We start from the raw sequence: 13,386 nt of genomic DNA, 5'->3' as shown, positions 1-13,386 counted from the left end.
CTTTAGGAAGAAAGAAACAGAGAAAAGACACATTTATAGCAAGAAGGGGTCTGCAGTTCTTTTTTATCTGATCTGATCAAAGTGACGGTGAGTCTCATGTGCCTTATATTACTTGTTACATTTATTCATCATATCAAAACACTCAAACTGATCTTCAAACCAACCAAATACGCCTTTTTGTGTAAACATGGATCAAATATCAGTTTTGAAAACTCATTTTGTGTTCCAAACATGTCTTGTATTCACAGCAGTAGCACCTCATTTGTATTACCGAGGTGTCAAGCTCACAAAATGTATATCTATATTTTATTTAGCTCTGCAAAACAAAATTTGAGTGCCCTATATTTTCTTATCCTCATTTTATGTCACTATATCACTGTATCAAACATCACCTTCCTTTACAAATCCAAAACCTCTCACTTTATGTATGTGATTCATGCATTCAACCTTTCCAACTGTTAATGAGACGACGAGCACTGCATGGAGTCAACATGTGGTAGTACATGGAGTGTATCCATTTAGGTTTACTCATGTTCATCCATCAGTCTTGTTCAGAATTTAGATTTCATGACACTCATGTCAAGAAAAATTCTTTACAAAAGTATGTAGACCCAAATAAAGCAAATGTTTACAATGCTGAAATGTTGGCCAATAGTTGATAAGATAGATAGAGATAGATAGATAGTTACTTTATTAATCCCACAAGGGGAATTTTTTTCGCTACAGCAGCATTATAGGTACAGGAAAGCAATAAAACAACAGTAAAATATTAAATATAAAAATGCACCGTATATACAATAAATAGAATAAAATAAAGTAGAATAATTAAATTAAAACTAACTAAACAATAGTGCAAAGATTTAAACAAACAAGAAAACAGACAACCAATGGTGTTATTGTTGTGTGATGGATTTTGCCAGAGGGGAGTTATTGTACAGTCTTATTGCAGTGGGCAGGAATGATCTCCTGTATCTGTCCTTGTGACAGCGGAGCTGGAGGAGTCTTTTGGAGAAAGTGCTCCGCTGTCCCTGCAATGTCCGTCTCATGTTTATGGCTCTTATAAACTATGAACTTTCTGTGAGTGCAGTCAACATCTCGTTTGAGTGGGATTCATGGTCTGTTCGAACTACAATGTCCAATGGACTGGTAGCTTTGAACCCCCCTCCCATCCCCCAACGACCTAGCTTTGCTCCTCCAGACTTCGCTGAGACATTTTGAATGGCGGACCAATCCTTGTCGGTGGTTTAGTGTGTTTTTCCAGCTCACATTCACTTTGATTGGACGAGTTGGGTAAAACGTGACAGTAATGAGGGCAGTGTTTTACGCAAAGTTGAACATTTTTAACTCTCATCACCGGAATAAAAATACAAAACATTCACCGCTCAGCGCAGAATAAACGCTCTCGGCCTCGTCATGCTGCTAGTCTTTAAAAAACGTGTCATTCCCATTAAAAACTATTTCGAAAATACAGTGCTCAGGGAAAAATGGTTTGGTGGACACCGGCCATAGGTAGTTTTGGCATATGCTACTTGGTTAAGACTAACCCAATGTCTACGCCCACTAGGATGGAACAAATGCGAACGATTCCTGACGGAGCGTACCCACACCCATATATTCAGGCACTGAATTTGGGTCTGGGTACGCTAGGCTAATGTCAACCATTTGTTGTGACTCTCCAAAACTGAAGATCCAACATTCACAACAACTTCCATGATTGGCTAGTTTTGTCATCTCTAAGGATTACAGTTGGAGCAGGTGAGGATGTGTTGTTTAATGTTTCTAGCATGCATCTATGATGCGTACATACTGTAAGCCCATTCTCAGAACCCCTCAGTGAGTAACTCAAAAACAGGAAATGTGTTGAAGTCCACAAACCATTGAATCAAGACCAACTGGATTTTGTAGTCGACACTTCAAGATGTCTCACCTCTCATTCAAAATGCCTCTTCAGAATTGAGGAAGTGTCTTTGATAAAAAATGACCTGGATGACTGAGCATCTTTACAGACAATAGATGGAATATCACAAGACAATTTCCTCTCAGTAAAAACCATGACTATAACACAAACAGCTACACTCTAATCAGTTCACACATGCAAAGACAATAGAAGCGAGAGGCAGAAACAGTGCTGGGAGAGCACAAAAAGAACGAGTGAGATAACAAAGTGGAGTATGGTGGGAGGAAAGCGAGGAGATTAGAGTGATAGAACAAAAAGCAGTAAAATGCATGTAGAGAGAAGTCATTAATCTCTGAGATGCCCCTTCCTCTCTTGTTCTAAATTGCCTGCTATTTATAGGCTGTCGTCTGGACTGCACCCGGGTGTCGGGGATGTTCTCATTGGTCCAAAGAGAGGTCAGAGGTCAAGTGATTTAGCTCCAATCACAGACTGTGTGTCTCCTATGTATCTCTGTGTGTGTGTGTGTGTGTGTGTGTGTGTGTGTGTGTGTGTGTGTGTGTGTGTGTGTGTGTGTGTGTGTGTGTGTGTGCGTGTGCGCAGAATAGAGGGAGAGAAATGATTTAACTCTGCTCTGAATGTGGGTCTCCTGCGGCTTCATTATCAAAGCTGGAGAATCACACACTGAGGCAGCGGAATCACCTTTTAATGGGACTATTTTCAACAAAATGGAAAGGAATGAGATAAGGCAACACACACACACACACACACACACACACACACATGCATATTGCCAAGCGACACCAGACATTTGCCATCAGCATTAATGTAACATATTTTATACAAAGTGTGTGTAAACTATTAGTAATCCAATGAGTGTATAATGCGTTCATTGGGCAATTTTGCCCCAAAAGCAGGACAGAGTTGATATGAAAAAGCTGCTTGGAAGGTGGCTAGGACCTGTAAACTGTCTTGAAATTGACATTTACATGGACTTGTGAGGGTGAGATAACAGCTCCAACTCCTCCAGAAACTGCAGCCATGTTGCTTGTTGACAGCTGTTTTTGGACTTGACACGACTTTAAATTGTTGAAAGAATTTGTAAGACATGTTCTCTAATACCTTCAAATCACCCAGACCAACTTTTTTTGTGGTGCTCCTACTATTATTTTTTTTGTATTATTATTTCACCAAACTCCTTGCCCTAATGTTATTCCACTTGAACAGAGGGATCTAAAATAAGGGGGGGGGGGGGGGGGGGGGGGGGGTCCTGAGAAGAGATCTAATCATCTTAAATAGAGGTGAAAACACCTGTGTCTGTGGACTGTGTAGGAAGGGTCTATGATTCATTGATATATGTACAAAGGGTTTCCATACCAACCGCATTATACCTTGTTTTTATAATGAATTTATTATTAGCTGGAATTTTCTATTTCAGTATTACTGCATTTTATGGCGTTTTCACACCAGAAATTCTGGACCAATAGTCATGTTTTTGTTACATTTCTAGTTATGGTTTCACATTGCAATTGCAAGCGCACTAAAGAAAGTTGCCTGACATACCGACGTCCTGCTGCCATCTCCCTGTACTTGATTGGTTTGTCGATGAGTGAACTTATGACATCGGTGTGTCGTCAATTCGGCCAGTAGCCTTGAACAGTGAGCCAATAAACAGATTGATTTTGTTTCCATTATACTGTTGTTATTGTTATTATTATGGCATTACTGCCATCACTTATTTACTGAGAGGAAAATAAGTAATTTTTTTGAATTTTTTTTCAAGTTGAGTTTTGATTTGTCAGACCAAATTACAATTAAATACTTTGTTTCCTCCTCTTCCCATGTGCTACTGTCGCTCATTTTTACTTCTCTTGAAGTTCTTCTTCTGCTATTGTTTAATGGTTGACTCAACTTCCTCTAATTTGTTCTAAATTCCAGATCACCCAAAACATTTTTTTTTTTTACACTATAAACAAGCCGAACCACGGTTCACTTTGATTCGAACTGAGACCATCTCTTTGATCAGATAAAATGTTGGTCCTTTAGTCCAGACTGTGGTCCGAAGCACCTTTCACACCTGTTATTTTGGTTCCAACCAAACAGAAAAGTCTGGAGGTCCAACCAAACAAGGTAGGTGTGAAAGCGGCCTTTGATTATATCATTGGGACAGCTCTCAATCTTCCAATAACACTGTGTGTTCCTTGGAAGTAAAGGGGACATTGTTTCCGGAAGGAAATCTTGCTGTTGAATTTTAGTTTTAAAGTTGTTTTTGTCTGTCATATCTTAAAACCATGAAACCCCGACATCCTGAGCCCTCACTACGTTAAAAGTCCAGCAAACTTGTGGAGCCAACATCTCATACAGTCACGTCCCAGATCCTTTATGAAATAAAAACTGCTTCCTACAAATGAATTTCATGGAGTGAAATCCACACAGAGGCTTATAAAGTTTCCAACTCCCTCATCAGTGTCACAGCTCGGTTCCATGCCGAGCTCGGGCTGCCAGTGTCCTGCAGGGACAGACGTTGTCACGACAACCAGAGTGCATGTGACAGCCAATCAAATGAAATCCCTCGGCCCACGTCAGGTTCTATGATGTCCGCTCTTCGCCCGTAATGAATTGTTTGTGAGTGAGTGAGTGTGTGCGTGCATATACATGTTGGGTAACAACATGCCTTCCAGCTGTGGTGTCCATCTTGGCTTTGTCATCGTCTGCTGACCTGTCTATGATGATGGTATGTGACACCGATCTGCCCCCTGCCTGCATGTGTGTGTGTGTTGTTGTTTTTTGTTTTAAGTGGCACTCTTTTAAATTTCCTGTGCTTTAAATTATCATGGTGCAGGGTTCATAAAATGTGTAAATGTGCACAATTTTATGTGTATCATTTTAAGTGTCTGTGTGTGTGTATCTTCTGCTAAGCCCGCAGGTTCTGTGGAAACTGGTAGTCTGTTTGTTTTGTGGTTGTCATTGATTATGCGAATGATGATGTTGCTTTAATTGCATCTATGAAAATGTATCCTGACAGCATGACCAATCTGAGTTTAGAACAGAAATTAATTGTGTATATGTGTGTGTGTGTGTGTGTGTGTGTGTGTGTGTGTGCGTGTGTGCGTGTGTGCGTGTGCGTGTGTGCCTGTGGGTATGATTCTTCTTTACACGATGTGGAGAGTTTGCTCCTTATTTGACCTCAAAGACTGCTAGCAAAAACTAGGACACTCCAGTAAGTAGACTTCGCACACACACACACACACACACACACACACACACACACACACACACACACACACACACACACACACACACACACACACACACACACAGTCAGCAGATTCCTATCAACCTGGCCAAAGCACACTGAAATGCAACTTTGATATGGTTCAAATGTGAAATAAGTGAAGATTAACGTTGGCGTCATGGTTCCAACTGCTTTGTGAAGAAGGTAAAGACAAAATTGATTTTACTTTCAGGTCCTTAGCTTCAAAAGTAAGAAGTTATTCTGGTGAAATGTTGCCAACATTTGTGTGTTCCTATTTTGTTTTGTTGATGTTTACTGATTTAGACGCGAGGAATCTCTAGTGATGTGTTAGAGGAAATAGCACAAGAAGAATGGAAGTTGCCATCTTGAGTTGTCCAATGACATGACTGCCTACAAGTTGTAAACATGGGAATCTTTCCCATCTTGACCTTTTCTCCCCAGCTTAGCACCGCCCACCTCTTGCTCCCAGCTTCAGTTTTTGTCAGAACCTTGTTCTTACGACGGTTGGGCGAGACTTTCTGAAGGGCGGATCAATCAGCGACCATTGGTTTGGCCAGAAGCGACAACATTGAAATCAAACGTTTCTTTGGAAATTTAGTTTGAACAATGGCAGTGAAGGTAGAGCAAGATGAAACGATGCAAACAGTTGTAACAACACTAGCAAATATTGAAGCCTGAGCAAGAACGTATGCAATGATCACTGACAGGGCGTTGTACTGTGCTCACACTGGGGAGGAGGGTCTCTTGTTTTTTTCACAGCTTAGTGAGTTCTGGTCCACAACACACATTTCATCATGGTCAATACTGATTGGTTAAAGGCTGCTCCAATAGTTTCAAAATTAATCTGTTGGTTTACGCCCATTGGGATGTAACGACTGGAAACAATCCCCAATGAAGCGTGTCTAGACCGATATATTCATGCTGTGATTAGGTCTGGTAGTACGAGGCTACTTACCTCCCACACTGGCTGTTTGTTTTGAGAAGTGAATGAACATTAAACCCATGTGTGATTTTAATATGATGCTGTCGCTGCATCTTCTCTCCTCAGAATGCTCTCCACAATATGTGAAAACCTGGATCCTGGGATTTGCTCTCATTCACTTGACTGGCCTTGGTAGTCTTTGACAAGTCAAGTTCTTCCACACCGAACTTGTAAAACCTTGGAACTCACTTTGTGCAATGGGCCATTGTCATGTTGAAACAAACCCAGGACTTGTACAGTATCTGGGAAACCAGTGTTCTAGTCCTGGAAATAGCAAAAGTCAATATGGATTTCTTTTAACCCAAACACTAACACTAACTTAATAGTTGTATTGCCTAAAATCAATTGGTGACCGTGTCACATTTAACCCAAACTATGAACTATTCCTAAACATAACCATGTGGTTATTGGTGCTTGAATGTATCAGTGTAGTAATAAATTGTAAACCCACAACATCAGGTGCATTACATCCACCCTCGGGACTAGAGTAGGGATTAGGTTGATGCACACGTAGCCTCAAACAAACCAAGAGGGATTGCAATCGATTTGTACTCCAGCCAAGGTAGAGGCTTGTGTGTTGTGTCAGCAAAAGTATACTAAAATTCATTTGGATTTCATCTGGTTATGAAACACTTCAAATGATAAGTCTGAATGTGGCCACATCAGAAGGACACAGGTGTGGTGAGTGTAAAAAAAGTGCAGAGTTTGGTTACCTATAGCTGATAATATCAGGACCACCTGACATTTCAGCAGGTGAACATAATCATCTTCATCTAACAATAAGAAGCCTGTTTATCCATCGGTCTTATAATCACCTCTCCCATTTGTCCTTCCTCCCTGTTTTCTCCATTTCTCTCCTGCCCCCCCCTCACCCCCCCCCCCCCCCCCCCCCCCCCTCCAGTCGCCCTGAACTGTTCTTCCTCATGAAGTCGTTCTTGCCCTCACCACCAATCTCTGCACTGCGTAGAGCTTTCTGAGTTCATCTCTTTCAAGGACAATAAACCTATACACACACACACACACACACACAAACACACACTTGTGCAAATACAAGCAACTTAACGTGCACATTTAACCATGACTCCACATACAAACTGTCTCACTCACACAAACACAAATATGCACACGTAAACCTCTCACCAACACACCGATGTGCTTGTGTGCGCGTACTCACACACACACAGTACCGTAGGATCTCCGGCTCTGCCTCCTCATGTCTGTCATGCTCCCTTCTTCGCTATCCTCCTTTCATCTTTTATGTCATTATCGAGGTTGTGCTCTGCTGCTTGTCTCTCCTCACTTTACTTCCATTTTCTGAGTGTTGAAGAGAAACTCCTTTGGATCCCCATGCCTTGTGTTTTTATATTTCAAGATGTGTCTTCATGTTTTTCTGTGTTCTGTTTCTACCAATAACTGTTGTGCTTTTTTATCAACTGTATTTCTTTCTTTCTTTTTTTTTTTTGTGAGAAGGTGAGCGAAAGGGGAAAGTAATGGTGTTACCTAACACACACAACACCTCCGAGAGGCTATTGGCTGCATGTTCCCATGCTGTTGCTGCTGTTGTAGTTGTTGTTGATGCTGTTTTAGCTTTCATTTGGATGGAACCTTCTGGGGATGGTGAGCCGAATCAAATATTCATGACAGCAAAGAAAGGAAACATCAAACTCTACAGGCCTACTTCCAGCAGCACAGTGTACACACACACACACACACACACACACACACACATACACTTACTGTGATAGCGAAAGACAAAGATAAAATATGCTTGTGTTTAATCCAGGATTTTAGCCTCTATGGGTTAGTTGACTCGTTTTAGACATTTTATTTGTGTTTTTATAAGTCTTGAAAGAGGAAATGCAGGATTTTTTTTATTTTTTTTTACATTTAGAGAATATATTTTCTTCATCCTTTTATACATCATAAACTTGAATAATCCTGATAAAAGTTTGCAAGGGATCCGTTCTTTTCTCTTCAGAACTTCTGAACTCAATCATTAGTTTTTCCGCTGTGTATTATCTGACAAGAAACCCAGTTTGACCTTTTGTTTTTCATGTCCATGTCTCTGCTCTCAGAGCTTGGAAAAAAAAATGAGGATTTTACATTTACCATTTTATTTTTGAAAGCTTGCTTTCTGAAATATTAATGCACAATCTTGTCAAACAAGGATATTGCATTAACATTCTTAACAGAACCACCTTCTGCTTTCTCCCACTGGGCTACTATTACTGTTTTACGTGGAAGATGGGATGGATAAAACAGACCACCAAACGTCTCCCTCTATTTCAGAAAGAAGATAAAACAACTCAGTGTAGGGGATCCACACTTGGTAAAAATATTAAAGCTAACAAAATTAACAAAGGAAACTGTAACACTGGGTAAATACAATAGAGTAATCAGCAAAAAAAAATGTAGTTATCAGATTGATGTTACTTTTCAGAATCAGTATGACAATCGGATTTTTTTTTTTAAATTCTGTTTTTCCAGACACAATGTAAGTAGCAATCCATGTAGATATTACGATGAGAGTTAACACTACAATAGATTCACAAACTGCCTGCATTGTAATAAATACGGAAAAATACCTTAATACTTTGTTAGTATCTTATCAGTTCATCATATTCATGTTATCAGTAACCAGTACTCCTAAAGGCCATATAAGTTGTTTCCTATTGCCAGGTGACTGTGAATGCATGCACGCAGGGACATGTTTTCAGTTGAAATGACAACACTTAATACGCAGTGTATAAAAATCCTCTGAAATATGTGTAATAGATTTTCTGCAGTTAAATCAGACAGTTGCATCGAAATATTATGTTACAAAATAAGAAAAACAGCAGGATAAACACAATATAATTGAATAGCAGTCGCTCATAACTGCAAAACTGAACAGAAGAAATACAGGTTTAGCATGTCAGGGCTGAATATCATTTCAATAAAGGAGAGATCATCAGTAGTGAACAACAATTTATTGAAGAAACGACAGTTTGACTTATACATTTTGGCAATTAGACTTGATAAGAGACAATGAGAGGCTGCTTCGTAGAGTGATGTCCCAAATGAATGTAGCAGAAAGGACAGGACCCCCCAGAGCCACAGACACCGGAGGTGATGGATTAACGATAAATGTTAACTGGAAGAAAACCTCGGACAGAAGCAGGCTTAGAGGGCGCCGGTCACCTGCCTCGACTGGTTGGAATGAGGGGAAAGCAGAGATGAATGATGGAAACTTCAGTTGAGGCTTCCAGGAAAAGCGAGGTGGTGATGGGGAGGAGGAGGTTTTGCATCAGGAGGTCTGAAAACAGAATTATGATGGTATTTAAAGAACAAGGAAAAGAGATCATTAGTCAAGTATGGTGATATTAAGATTATCAATGAAAGACTTCACAGCACAGGAAAGCTGAAGTGATGAAAATGCAGCAGCAGGAAAAGAACACGAACACAGCAATGAAGAGGAACGTTAGGGAACAGATTTTTGTTATGGAACTCGCACTTAAGCTTAATTTCCTTTTGTCTGACCATTATGTAATTTCAGTAAGCAGCGGTCAGTGCTTTCTCTATGCAAAGAGGAGGTGTGTGCTTTTATCTTCTTACTTCCACTGGTTGAGAGAACCTGCCAGGCACCATGAAAAGACGTTACAATTCTGCACAGATGTACCTGTGGATGAACAGATTGTGTTTCATTCTGGCCAGCGGGTGGAGCTGCAGCACCCTTTCCAGCATTACTGTCTGAAAGTGGAGGGAAAACGATAATATATAGGCCTAAGTGTTCTTTCAGAGAGAATAAATTGAAATCCCATTCAACAGCCCTGTGATAAAGGCTATCAGAGAGGTGCAGATTCAACTGGTCGTATTCCAGGCTGTGTTTCGAAGACCTGGAAATTAAAAGGAATCATTTTGCAGTTTACTGCTGAGTTAAAGAAGATCCATATGATTCTCATTAAGCTAACACCTGCAGTCAGTTTGCTTAGCCTCCTGCAAATAAGACAAGTGGCATATTTACCTGTTGTTTTTTTGCTTTTAAATTGTATTTGTAGGAGTCATTAGTGTAGTTTTTCATGTCAAAGGAATATGCTGTTTTACTTCAGTAAGCTGCCCTAACACAACTTGTACAGCTGGTCAGTCTCATCCACACTTGTTGCTATTTTATTATTTTTTTCTGTCTTTATTTTTATGACCTACTGAGATTTAATTGGCTCGGTTGCAGGTGACAATGAGCACAACACCAGTTCTACTTGATCATCTGAAAAGATGTAATTTAGAGATCTGGAATCAGTCTATGATTCTGTACTCGCAGCTACGTACCACATTTAACAAGTAGTCATGCTTTTAAGGCTGTTTTGTACAAATAGTACAAATTTCTTGCATTGTTTCAGTCCAACAAAACTGACCTGCATTCCTATTTTAGCTTATTGGTATGGTCTCTTCATCTGCAGAGTAGGCTATAAATGTGTGTGAATTACCCATCCTCATTTCTAATTGTGAATATGGCCTATTACAGCCTAATGCAGCAGCAATGAAATTCCGGCAGCAGTTAAAGTCAGATTTGTAGTACTTGTGGTCTGTGTGGTCTCACTGGGTGGATGTAAAACCTGAAGAAAATGTACTGGAGAAGCCGCATGCTCAGAAGAATGAAAACACTTTAGTCCTGTAAAACAACTCTTCTACAATTTAGATAAACACATATTTCCCCCTAAACAGCCAAAATGCTTTTTAACAGATTAGATTTTTCAGTGTAATCACATTGGCATGTGTTCAAATGTTCCAGGCTGAATGGTGGAGAGATCAGAGCAACAGAACGAAAACAAATTAAAATTAAAATTAGTTGGACATGGCTTATTCAGAAGCTAAATGATGTATGATAGTTGACATGAGAATAGATGTGCTGGCAAAGCATGTAAAAATCAATTTAAATTGCAAAGTGTCAATGCATCAGCTTCTGTGTGCTTTCTCATGTGTGTGAATAAAAGAATAATTGTATTGGTCTCATATGATCCATGTAATTCAGGATGTCAGTCAGCCCGTCTTCCAAATTACTGTTCCCTCACCTGTCCCTACAGTTCACACAGCATGTGTGTGTCACAGGTGTTGCATTGAAGAACCCCACTGGCCCTTAAAGGTAGCGAAAGAGAGAACATCAACTTTATAACAACATCCATAAAAGATTGATGTGCCGCTAATTTAGCTGCCAGCAGCTCCTCAGGCCAAAGCACTCTGAATTTTGGTCAAGGGATATTTACACACACAGTCAGTTTTGAGTAAACTCAAACAGAAAGAAGTTTACAAAGTGTAAATACCAAGTGGGCTAAATGTGAAAGTGCTACATGTGAAAACATTGTGAGCCCACAGCTAATTTTCAAGTTTTCAGCAGCTGGCAGCTGACTTGGCAACTTGGCATAAAGTTAACCTGGCTACGTCCCTACGTAACAAAATCCACCTAACAGCACCTCTGAAGTTCAATATTAATATTTAAGTTGTCAAATTTCAGTAAGTTATTACACCTGATTGAGGGTGCAGTCTTTGTGCTAAACTACCCAGCTTCTGGCAGTGGCTTCATATATTATATATTTTTTAACATCAGGTGTAGATAGTTTAACTACTTCAGGTTTGGCTTAAATGCAGCTGCCATAATTGGCTTGCAAAACAGATATTGTAGGTATTAAGCCTGTTAGCCTGGCATGCTGTTGGACGAGTGCTGCGTTCAAACGAGAAGAGTCCATTTGAATGGCCCTCTCGTTTCGTCAGATGTTACGTTAATATATTGTATTTTTAATCATGTAGAGTCTGTCGTCATAACTTAAATAATAGTCTACATTCGGGGAAAATGTTGATCTTCCCAACGAACTCACAAACTCAAGAGTTCCATTTAAACACAGCATTGTGTTTTTGCTTCCAACAGGCCGATGCACACTGCTTTGATATGTGGATGAATTCAAAGTTTGATAGGCCTGCTGTGCCCTTCAGTTTCTCCAGCTGTGATTGGACAGTCCCATTCTCTTGGGACATACACACTATCCAGAGAACTGTAATGATTTTGGTGATCTTCTAACTTTTTAACCTTCCTAAAGAGTTGATACACCCTCACCTTTAAAACATATGGGGAAGTCAAGACGAGAATATGAATAAATAATCTGCATAAATATTCTAAAACAGAAGGTGACTCAAGCGTGAAGGATTAGGTCTTGTCTTTTTTTAAAGCGTGTTTGGCTCCATTTATTGCTTCTGGTGTGTGCGTGTGTGTGTGTGTGTGTGTGTGTGTGTGTGTGTGTGTGTGTGTGTGTGTGTGTGTGCATGTTTGTGTGTGTCATCTGCTATCACATGTTACAAGGTGCCTGTGTTCTCAAAATATTGTTAAGGCTCAGTGAGTATGGTTTCTACCAACAGTCTACTTTCAGTGAATCCGACTACCTGAAGGCCACTGCAGGTTCTCCTTTATGCTTTGAAAGGAAGAACTGAGGAGAGTGGTATTCAGTTGGTTTCAATTTTATAACACACTATTCCTTTAAATATAAAATGAGAAAGTGTAGTTAAATAGGATAAAAAAAAAATTAAAAAAATCTTATAATGCAGAAAAACTGCTTTTACAGAAGTTACCCTGAGCTTTAATGGATGGAGGGAAGAAGGTAAAAGTCCATCCATCCATTATATATACTCGCTTTATCCTGAACAGGGTCACGGGGGGGCTGGAGCCTATCCCATCTCACTTAGGGCGAAGGCAGGGTACACCCTAGACAGATCGCCAGTAAAAGTCACTGCACATATTTGCTTATAATTGAGAAAATATGCAACAAATATGCTTTAAAATGTTGTTATCCAAACACACACAATCACCCCACCTGCTTGCGCCACTGGCTGGCCTGGTATGCCATTTCCTGTTAAGCACCGCCCTCTAGTGTTACACCATTAGAATGCAGTGGTAACAAATTAAAGTGTGAAGTGCAGCAGGGCCTTCGGAGATCTTCTCATCTGCCTTTCTATTTGTCCATCATAAAAGAGGTTGATACCTCGAGTTGGTCAAAGTATGAAGCTTCAATATAGTAAAAACAAATAAAAAAACAAAACAATCGGAACTGTTTTAACTATGTAATTTTAAGCTCTAATATTTATTTGTATGTGTGTGTCACGAGGATTCAATTATGATTCTTTTGTGATTAGAAATTTTGACACATGTACCAGTAAAACGGTAGATACCTCAGGGACAACAGGTGTTTCTAAGGTGACATTGCTGTTTGATGATGAAAAAAAAAGTGAAAT

Source organism: Embiotoca jacksoni, unplaced genomic scaffold, assembly GCF_022577435.1.
Source record: "Embiotoca jacksoni isolate LCO1_2020_lvr unplaced genomic scaffold, fEmbJac1.0.p SCAF_15, whole genome shotgun sequence".
In the NCBI taxonomy this organism is placed as follows: Eukaryota; Metazoa; Chordata; class Actinopteri; family Embiotocidae; genus Embiotoca; species Embiotoca jacksoni.
Note: the sequence above shows the minus strand (reverse complement) of the source record.